Source organism: Mauremys reevesii, linkage group 4 (genome assembly GCF_016161935.1).
Source record: "Mauremys reevesii isolate NIE-2019 linkage group 4, ASM1616193v1, whole genome shotgun sequence".
NCBI classification, from domain to species: domain Eukaryota; kingdom Metazoa; phylum Chordata; order Testudines; family Geoemydidae; genus Mauremys; species Mauremys reevesii.
The window spans coordinates 68,575,981-68,587,269 of record NC_052626.1 but is presented as its reverse complement, the minus strand read 5'-3'; the positions used below and the strand labels follow the sequence as shown (position 1 = coordinate 68,587,269).

The 11,289-nt window shown below is 41.7% G+C and overlaps 1 protein-coding gene across 27 annotated transcripts in view; it reads left to right on the top strand.

Annotated features, from left to right (window-relative positions):
* RAD51B (RAD51 paralog B) overlaps window positions 1-11,289 on the top strand; it is a 723,435-nt gene that overhangs the window by 174,890 nt on the left and 537,256 nt on the right. The gene's annotated exons all lie outside the window — the stretch shown is intronic.

Here is an 11,289-nt window from a genome sequence, read left to right as displayed (position 1 = left end):
GACAGAAGAAGAGTAGGGGAAAAGGGGTACAATATATAAGTGGAGTGATCAGTGTAATAATAGTCACATGACTTGCTTGTTACAAGCTTCAAGGGAAACTGTTCCACAGAGCAGCACTAGTTTCTGGAGCTGGGACTTCTGGGTGGAGCTCTTCCTTTCTGTTGCTTAGAACTCCCATGCTGCATTCTGGCCTGCCTCCCCACACTGTCTTGTCTACCTTTATTGCCAGGTTCTGATGCTTACTTGGGCAGCTGCAGCAAGGAGCAGAGAAATCCTTATCTGGAGCCCAGATAAATTCTGTGCTAAGGAGACAGTGGTCAGGTGGGCAAGGTTTAAGAGGCTCTCTGCCTACTCGGGGGCACCTTTCAAATACCTTGCTTGGGCAAAGAAATGTGAGGCGAATCACTGAGAAGCTGGAAGAGGGAGAAGGGCTGGGGAAGGAGAGAGGAAATTGAGTTTACCTCTGCTCCCCTTCATCATTATAACCAGATGTGTTCCAAAGTTGCTGTATTTTTTGGAGCAGCAGGACTGTTACCCAACTAAACAGGAATAGTGTAATCTCTCATTGTTGCCATCATGGCCTAACTTCATCACTGATGTAAGCCAGTGCAACGCCATTGACTGTAGAGAAGCTGCAGATGTTATCGCCTGCAATGAATTTGTCTCCAAGTTTCCACTCACACACTAGTTGGGTAAATAATGATACACAAAGTTCTTATAAGTGGATTTTAGCAAAGTTACAATGGGTTTAATAGTCTTGACAGGCCCAAATGGCTTCATTTTGGAGGCTGATAATGAGATTTACAACCACACTGAGGATTCAGGTCTGAACCTGTTACAACATTATGAGGTGGTATCGCTCCACTTGTACACCTAGCTGAATTTATAAGATAAATATCTGCAGTCTGTTCATTTGTGAGGTTTTTAACCCATGTAGATTAGATTTAGGACCAAATAATTAGGGTAAGGACAGGAGCTTCTGGTGTCCTAAACGGGACTAAATTAAGTGCTGTCAAACCAGCATCTTTTACCAGTGCATAATGTTTAAGGGGAAAAATAAAATAACAAATTCTCATCTGTGAGTGTGTCCCCTCTGCCTTGGTGCTTACTTATTTTGTGAGTGTGTAAGGCTAGCCCTGCATGCAGTTCTCATAATCTATATGTGTTTATATAAGGCTGAGCTTTACCCCTAGCCTGTCTTTCTCAGGCTCTGTATATACTCCATTTGGGTTACTTTATTTGTATTACAAGGTCAAATGCGACCTTGGTGCACAGGGGTCTGTCTTAAGCAGAAATTCCCTTGATTGTTATTGAGATTGCCCCTCTCCTCCCTGCACCCCCCCAAGTCATTTTTTGACAACTGATCTGATTGGAAATGGGCAGAATCTGGCATGATATGCTATTATGTCATTTTTGTTTTTATTTCCTACCCACTCATTCTGTTTTATTTAATGTTATATTAATTTTTCAACAGAGAGTGACATATTGTTATAATTACATCATTTGGAAATGTGTTTATCCCTGAGAGCCCAGATTTGATTTAGGAACTGTTTTTCCTGCTTTCAGTCTGTTATTCATGGCATGGCATGACCAGCAGGCTTCTGCAGCAGGACTTGACACTTACACCACTTTACATGGTTGCATGCCAAAACACAAGAGTCTATTGATGCATATTGGGGGTGGGGGTGATTTAAGGTTTGATAAAACCCCTGCAGGTTGAATAAACTTTAATAACATCTTGGTGGTTCAGTGTAGACTATTAATTCATTCGTATCTCTTTGCTTTTTGAACAGGAATGTGTTTTTATGAATGTTTTTATGTGTTTATATAGGGTGCTTGTAATGGGGTTGAAAGTCCGGCCCTCAATCTTGTGCTGCAGGAAGCAATGGCTCTTCAGGTTATTTGTTAAAGGAATACTGCAGTGAATTTTAGAACTGCTTTAGGTGGCTACAAAAAACAAAACAAAACTTGAGTATGTATGTTAAGGACATTTCAAAACAGTATTTAAAAATACAACAAAATATGCCCAAATCTATGAATTTATGATTTAAGCAGCTGTGTAAACCCTGGGAGGTGCCTTTTTAGTGATAATTACAACAGGAAGCACAGCTGGATGATATCTATGAGGGCAGGAAGATAAGATCTGCAGCCAGAGGCACAAGAGACAGCAGGAATTTTCAGAGGTATAGAGTTCAGAGGCAGTCAGCGTTTTCTGGTATCTCTGGACCCCTTGCCCTGATAATAGGTAAGTATCATATGGATACTGAATACACATGAAACAGAAAATCCCAGAAAAAGATGCACTTGCATCCTTCTGTATGTTTTATATCCCTCTTTTCAGATGAATCTGTATGCTTTTGCCAGATGGAATGCAAAATCTCTTACATTGGGTGAATAAAAGAATTTTGAATCATAGCTTCAGCTTTATCACAATTTAAGATGTTAATTTTAACCAATTGGTTTACATTTCCAATGACTCCTGTAGATGTGCGGACTCACCCCTGCGGCGCCTCCTGCTGGTCTCTAAAGGGAATTCGCTCATTCCAGCTCTGGAGCGCCCTCTGCAGGCTGGTGATCCGCCTGTCCTCTGGCCCCCATGACCCTCCAGGACCCCGATGCCCCTTTCTCTGGGTGCTGCCCCCTGGCAGGAACCCCTCAGTCTTAGGGTCTCCCCTCCCCGGGGAACCCCCACCCACTATTCCCACCTCACCTCAGGATAAGGCTACTGCCAGTCATCATCTAGCCCCCATGCCCTGGGGCAGACTGCAGTATCAGCCTACTCATCACTGGCAAGGTTTGGTTTGGATCTGCAATACCTGTGGCCTTGTGCTAGGCTGCAGCCTGGGGCTTTAAAGGCTGGAGCTCCCCAGCTCCTCTGCCTTTCCCCAGCCCTTCTCCACTCAGGTACCCTGTCTCTAGCTCCCTGCAGCCAGGCCCATCTCCCTCTACAAACAGAGAGAGGCTCCTGTCTGCCCTTGGCTTCTCTGCCTTTATAGGGCCAGCTGAGTCTGTTTGAGGCGTGGCCCCAGCTGCAGCCACTTCCCCCAATCAGCCCAGCCTAAAAGCTGCTTTCTCCAGCCACAGCCCCCTCCCAGGGCTGTTTTTAACCCTTCAGGGCAGGAGCGGGGGTCCACCCTGCTACACTCCCAGTCTCCTGGACATGTTCATTTCCCCATGCACTGATTGCTCAACTTACAAAATGAATTAAAGTAAAAGCAGCAATGGGACACATAGTAGGACCGATCTTTATTTCTCAGTCTTACTCACATAACATGTGTGATGGGTACAAAAGAGTATACCAGGGGTCGGCAACCTTTCAGAAGTGGTGTGCTGAGTCTTCATTTATTCACTCTAATTTAAGGTTTCGCGTGCCAGTAACACATTTTAACGTTTTTAGAAGGTCTCTTTCTATAAGTCTATAATATATAACTAAACTATTGTTGTATGTAAAGTAAATAATGTTTTTAGAAAGTTTAAGAAGCTTCATTTAAAATTAAATTAAAATGTAGAGGCCCTGGACCGGTGGCCAGGACCAGGGCAGTGAGAGTGCCACTGAAAATCAGCTTGTGTGCCGCCTTCGGCACGCGTGCCATAGCTTGTCTACCCCTGGACTATACCCTTCTCACTTGGCTGGAGTGAGTATCCACTTACTACAGTGGGACTGTGACATCTTTCCTTTAAAAAAAATCAAATGCAAATAAAACAGAATGTAAACTAAAACTATAAACCACAAAGGAATACAGACATTTAATAAAACATGCAGCTAGGATGGTGAACAGAGCAAATGTCCTGAATACCTATGCACTGATGAGAAGATTATGCTCTGTTATTGGACACCTGTTAATAATTAACTGTTACCATCAGTGGTTTTCTGATTGCACATCCAATAGTTGTTCTCAGAGATGCTCCTCCTGGAGTGGCCTGTTTGGCAGCTGCAGTGTGTGTTCTTCTTCATCGTCAGTGAATGGGTGGGCACATATTATTCTGTCAAGGTTTGTCAACAACATTCTGGATGTTCTCAAGTATCAGAAAGCCAGTCTGTTACAGTAGCAGATTACTTTCCCCACTTCTCATAATGTTATTGTTCATCTTTAATCTAGATCACCATAGCAGCAATAATTACTTCCACCCCATCCTGATCCTCAATGATGTGGGTCATGATGCTTTAGTATACCTCACATCATCAGGCAGACTCACAGGGAAGTTACTTGAAAAGCAGAAGTTGCATGGTTTGGCATTTCCTATCCCAATTCTGGCCTGCACCAGAATACATTGAGCATTGGACTCGGGGGAGGGAGAATATCAGGGAGCCAGTTATGCCCTCCTGATGTAAATAAGAACAACCTGTGGGCTCTGTTATTAACACACCTATAGTCTTCTTCTAGAAGTGCTCAGCGTGCTCTTGACTGTAATGAAGGCTACTGTCATGGCTTGCCTTAGACATATTTCCATATTAGAAATCTGATGAGCAACTGCTTGATTAATATTTTGACAAAACATTACTCCTAGATCAGGAGTACTAAAGTAACTTTTATTTAAATATTCTTTGTCCCAGCACCCAGAGGGAGGAGTACTGCTTGCCAAAGTCCCAAGGGTGGGAATGTACAGAGGCCACTCGAAAAAATGAAGTAACTGAAGTTCCTCAAGATAACCTCTGCACATTCACACTCCCCCCATCCTTTCCCTCTTCCTCAGAGTCCTAATTTTAGTTTTGGACTGGAGGAATCATTGGAAAGAACTGAGGCATTTGGCATGCCACACCATCTTTGATAGCCCCAACCTCTGAGCATTTGGAGCTACGATGGAAGGGGCAGGAGGCACGAAAGCGCTCCATTGGGCAAAGCTACTAGAAGGTTCCATTGGGCCAAGGTACACTGCTGGTGCATCCCAAGATTGTGAATGTATAGAGGTAATCTTGAAGAACTCCAATTATCAGTGAGTAACCTTCATTTCCTGATGCATCCCAATTCATTAAGCTCTCCAGAAAGTTCTTTAAGACTACGTTATGCATCCTGTTTGGTGGATAGTTTATAATTCTATTTATCTACATTTGCAGACTGATCTTCAACCCATGCACACATTGGATTTCCTGTTCCACTGTATCAAAATCCACTTAGTATCAATCATAGGAGGTTTGCAACATAGACTAATTTTGTCCGTATTACATGAAATAAATTTAATTCTATATTTTCCCATTGTATCATCGTTAACCTTTTTATATTCTTGCTGTGATTGCATTACACTCACTTTCAGTGATCTATCCTGAAATAATTTTTTGGTCAAGATTTTCATGTAACAAACCAATTTTTTGGAGAACGTGGCTTTATAAATGCATTAAAAGACCCAACAAATAACTTTGTTTCTGTATTATCAGGAGATGTTTGTCCAGCTCTATGGTTATGAATGTGTTTTGCTTTTTTACTTCTTTGCAGTATGTGCAAAATGTTACCAAAAGGGTTAACAACTTAGTTGCTTTTACTTCACCTGTTTGTATTGGGCATTTTTGGTGTGGGTAGTGATACCCTCCACATTTATTGTAAACAAATCAGGACTGATGTTTACCCATGTATTCAGCTTTGAGGCCTTGGTTTGTTAAGATTTCATTTGGTTAACACAGTGTTTACTAGATGCTTCAAAGAACTGGACATTTGCAGAGGAGATCAGTTTCTTGCTATAATCTTCCTTTGACCTGGTTTACACTTATACCACAAACTGGGTCTCTAATTTGTCTATCTGTGAATTCTTTACATTCACCTGACTTAACTTTATTATGTAGGTCTGTAAAACAGTGGTTAGTGATCTCACCTGGCAGCTGCTCTCAAATGAAGAAAAAGTGCCTTTTCCAAATCACATTCTTCCATGGATCAAAGTGTTCTTGAATGTTTTTAATGAATGTGTTTAGCAATTTGTAGCTCCCAAGGAATTTACCGCTGCTCTTCAATTGCTTTGGCCTGCTGTATGTAGTAGCATGGAGAATTTCACCCTCTCCGATTTCTCTTCAATATCACTTTCTTCCAAGAAAAAATGGAAATACTGCAACTACCTCCCAGATTCCCTTCCAGAATGGTGGCTTAATTTGGTCCATTTTTGCCACAGTTTTCCTGTGACACCAGGTAACAACAATGTGATATGGGAGTGCCAGTAAGAGAGACTGGTCTTAATTTTTTGGCCCCAAGCCACCTGACATTTGTCTCCACACACTAGGACAATGCTACTGCGTTTAGGTTTCCAGTGCTAGTGGGGAACATTTTTTAATGCCAAAATCCTGCTTTCATTTAAATAAAAAATATAAAAAAAACATAAAAATGTTTTTATCCCTCTTAAAATGCATAGCCCCACCCTTTTTAAAAGAATGGAAGTTTCATGCCTAACCTAAGTTGTCGCCCTTTAAAGATCATATTTGCTTCCTGAGGTTTGTACAGTATGTCTCAGCATATCCATCATTTTTGTCATTAACTTCTAAATTAGAGTCAATCCCATATCTAATTGTTTGTAGCCTAGAGTTTAGACCCGAGGACTGGGAGAACTTCTGAATTCAATTTTACAGTTTTGCCAGAAACCGTGAGCAAATCACCACCTCTTTGTGCCTGAATTTCCCCTATCAGTAAAATGGGATAATACCTACCTCTTCCAAAAGAAGGTATGCTTAATACTATTAAAGAGAAGGCACTATTATTATGGTGCGGAAACATTTTTTTATGTCTGCTCCTAAAACAGGGGTGGGCAAACCTTTTGATCTGAGGGCCACATCTGGGTGGGGAAATTGCATGGAAAGCCATGAATGTAGGACTGGGGCAGGGGGTTGGGGTGCAGGAAGGGGCTCAGGGCAGGGGGTTGGGGTGCGGGGTGCAGGAGAGATTCAGGGTGCGGGCTCCGGTCTGATGCCGCTTATCTAGGGTGGCTCCGGGATGGCAGTGGTGCGCACCGGGCCTGCCCTGGCCCCGCCCCGCCCCACACCACACCACGCTGCTCCCGGAAGCAGCTGGCACTACATCCTTGTGGCTCCTGGGTGAGGGGGGCAAAGGGCTCCGTGTGCTGCCCTCACCTTCGGGTACCTCCCGTGAAGCTCCCATTGGCCGCGGTTTCCCGTTCCCGGCCAATGGGAGCTTTGGGTGTGGAACCCACCTGTGAGGGCAGTGTGCAGAGCCCTCTGTCCACCCCTTCCCCCTGGGGCCACAGGGACATGGTGCTGGCTGCTTCTGGGAGTGGTGCGGGGCCCATGCTGCCTCAGGGGTGGCAATCTCGCAGGCTGGATCCAAAGCCCTGATGGGCCGGATCCAGCCTGCGGGCTGTAGTTTGCCCACCCCTGTCCTAAAATATGAAGTTCATTCTTCTCAGACCTTAAATTTGCTAAAGATACATTACATCTTGAAGATTCACCTCTCTGAAAGTCAGTTTAATATGCAATGTGGTGTTTTATATTAATAGGTATACTGTTTGTCATTGTTACCTCATTTCTGCTCTGCCTGTCTGTGACAGAATATTCTGGAAAGTCATTATCTGGGGACAGCTTAAATTAGAGGAATGGTCAGAATAGGTCAATGAGTGTTTTTTGTGTCAGATCTTTAGCGTATGGAGCATTTTATAGCTCAAAAAGAGTGAAGAATAGTCCTAATTGGGGCATGATTAAAGGGAAAGCAAATCTATACATCAAAATTCTTATTTGAATGTGAAGAAATATTCAGATCACATGATGAGTTAGTGAACTGGTGTCTGGATCTTGAGCTACTGAGGTAGGAGCAAATATTTTTTTGCTGTGATCTGATGAAAAGGCTACCAAATATTCATTACTTTTAGTGAAATTCTGTGATAACAAGAACTTACATAGGCTGACCAAATTCATCCTTTGTGAACTCTGTTGAAGTAAACGGGGTTGCTCTAGATCTGAATTTGGCCTGCTGTGCCTAGTTGATAACTGCCCATCTCCTCAGAGTGGAGTGGTTAAAACCTGCAAAACTTCTGTGTTTTTCCTGAATGCTCCTTCATACTGTCACAGCTGCCAATTTGCAATAAAATTTCTTCATAGTGTTTTCTTAATGCAAAACACAAGTTTACTGGGTGACAGAAGTGAAAGATGCAAACTGCTTTCAATTCACTTGTTACTTTAGAAACCTACAGCTTTGAATTAAGGATAAGACTTCCAGCTGTGTTATAGTTAGCTAGAAATTGAATTTCAGCAGCTTTCAAAATCAGGCCACCCTGAGCCTCCATTTCCACTTCTGTAAAATAGATATAATCATACCTATTCGTAGGGATATTTTGAGTTTAATTAATTGTTTGCAAAGTGTTTTGAGGACCTTGGCTGGGATGCACTAAGGATGTGCAAAATATTATTGTTACTAAAATCTGTATAGCTGGTGCAGGACAAATGTACTGCATTAGTAGATGTGTGTAAGCAGAACATGACCAAAATTCGAAGCTCTTCAAGCTTGTGTTTATTGTCATCCTCAAGTCTTGGCTAATTTTTAATTGCGTGTAATGTCTCAAACCTAGAACTCTGTAATTCAGAGGAAATTATCATGTGATTGAACTGTAGTTGTTGTTTTACTGCAGACTTGGGAAATAAAAACTGACAGCTGTGTTCCAGCTGCATTCCAGCTGTACTCCATTAACAGCAAGCACAGAGAGGCAGCAGCAGCATTGGGGTTATTTTGCCATCATTGCTGAGCAAAATGAAGTTGCCTTATCTGGTTGTCCTGTGAAATATTTGCTAGGTAATTTAAAGCCAAAATAAGAAGAATGGGAAAAGAAAATGCAGTAAATGGATGGAAATATAGTAGTAACAAACAACATGCAAATACATGTACATGCCTGTGGCTATTCTGAATATGACCAGGGGTTCTCAAACTGGGTGTCGGGACCCCTCAGGGGGTTGCAAGGTTATTTCATGGGGGGTCGTGAGCTGTTAGCCTCCACCCCAAACCCCACTTTGCCTCCATATATAAAAAAGTGTTTTTAATTTATAAGGGGAGTTGCACTCAGAAGCTTGCTAAGTGAAAGATGTCACCAGTACAAAAGTTTGAGAACTACTGGAAGATTGTGCCATAGATGATAGGAAAGGTCACTCCCCCACTCAATTTGTAATAAAAGCTCAAATTTAGCATTTAGTGACCTCCATGTCACTACTTATTAATTATTGCCAGACATCTGATATATAGGAAAACAAATATTTGACTGTTGGTTCCTATACTAGAGTTTAATTTACAAGGATAAAGTTGCTTAGTAAATCTCCTTTATTTCTAAAATTGAATATCCCTATTCCTTAGGCAGGGAAGAGCTCCACTAAGAAATATATATATAAATATTGGTACTTTTAACTGTAAAGTGATGTTTCCATGTTTGTTCCTACTATAGTGTCTTGAGATAGATGTAAAAGTAAAGCAACTCTGTAAATCTGAATGTCAGTTCAGAGGCTGCCTGTTCAAGAAAAATCCAGGAAAATCCAGGACTAGAAAAGGGAGGTGATGCTGAGGCGCACGACAAATGATTTAAGCTACTTATTTAAAGATACACGTCTACCTCGATATAACGCTGTCCTTGGGAGCAAAAAAATCTTACCGCATTATAGGTGAAACTGCGTTATATCCAACTTGCTTTGATCCACCAGAATGCGCAGCCCTGACCCCCCGGGGCACTGCTTTACTGCGTTATATCTGAATTCATGTTATATTGGGTTGCGTTATATCGAGGTAGAGGTGTATTCAGTTTTATTTCTACTCTTAGAAATATTGGACATATTGGGTCAGATTTTCAAAAGTGTTGAAGAGGCTTAGAAGTTAAAATCCCACTGGTGTTAAGTCAATGCATTTTAGACACCTAAGTCACTTTTAGTTTTGAAAAGTTTACTTGTTTGTTTTGGTTTTATGATTTTTATGTTAAGGCAACATGAAGTCTCTGAACATCTATATACTTTGTAACCTCGTAAGAAAAAGACATAACCATCCTTATCTCATAAAGGGCATATCAGAAATAGAAAAGGTGCAGAGAGGATACAAAATCTTACTTTGTCCTTTCTTGGTGGGTCTCAACAGGTTAGGATTACAAATGTTAATGAAGTAAGCCTCATGACAATATGTAAGATAAGTATTTGTTAACCACATTTTAGAGATCGGGTAAGTGACTTGCTCATGGTTACATGGTGAGTCTGAGGCACAGCCAGGAATAAAACCCAGATCTCATGACTCTCAGTCCTGTGCTATAGCTAATGGACTGTTCATGCCTCACAAAGACCACCTATGCCAAGAATGAGTAGAGAAACAAGGAGGATAAGGTAATATCTTTTATTGGATCAACTTCTGGTGGTGAAAGAGACAAGCTTTCAAGCTACACAGAAACCTGAAGAAGAAAGAGCACTGTGTAAGCGGGAAAGCCAAGTTTAAATAGTTACATTAACTGTTTGCACAGCTGATATGCATTCTAGCAGAAACATCACATTAGTTTGTTTCATCACACATCTGAAGGTCCTGACTCTGGAAAGCACTTAAATGCATGCTTAAATTCCTCCCCATTCAAGAAAATATGTAAGGGTATGCTCCCATTTATTTCAGTGAGACTTAAATACATGCTTAAAGTAATCATGTTTAAGTGCTGTCCTGAATTAGGGCCATTTCTTGTGTCTTCCCTTGTGCCAAAAACAGCAACTGTCCCCTAGTCAGCTAGCCAAACCACCAGATTTCCCCCTGAGAATCTTCCAGTGCAAGACATTCTGCTTTCCTATAAACAGAAGTGCAGTATTCTTCTGGACTTCATCCATGCTGACAGAGCATTTCAGAAGTGGCATGGGCACCAGGAGAAATTCTGGAATATAGTGGGAGAATTGATGGATGTTGTCCCCCAGCTTCCCTATTTCCTCTGAAACACAGGAATATATTTCATACTACACTGCAAAAATTGCCCAGAATGTGGCAAAACTTGTATCCATGTAAGGAACCCTAAAGTCCCTACCTTGAAAACCCCCTGCCCATTGGTTTTCTATACCGTCAGGAATTCTTTCAGCTGTGATATGTGTTTTAGATGTGGCAGCTTGTTGCTGTGGAGTTCTGAACAAGCTTTCTGATCTGAAATAAGAAAAACTCTAGCAATTTGAGCTTCTGAGTTCTTAGACTAGATTTGCGAGTGACCTATCAGTCTGTGTCTCTCTTGCTGATTATTCACCGCATAAAAGAAAAATTAACCTACTACAGGCAACATTGTGCTGAACTGTGATTTACTTACTACAATGAAAACTTTGTTCTGATGCTGTGTGAACAAATATTTTACCAGTTTGCATATTTTTTGCATTGGGACAGT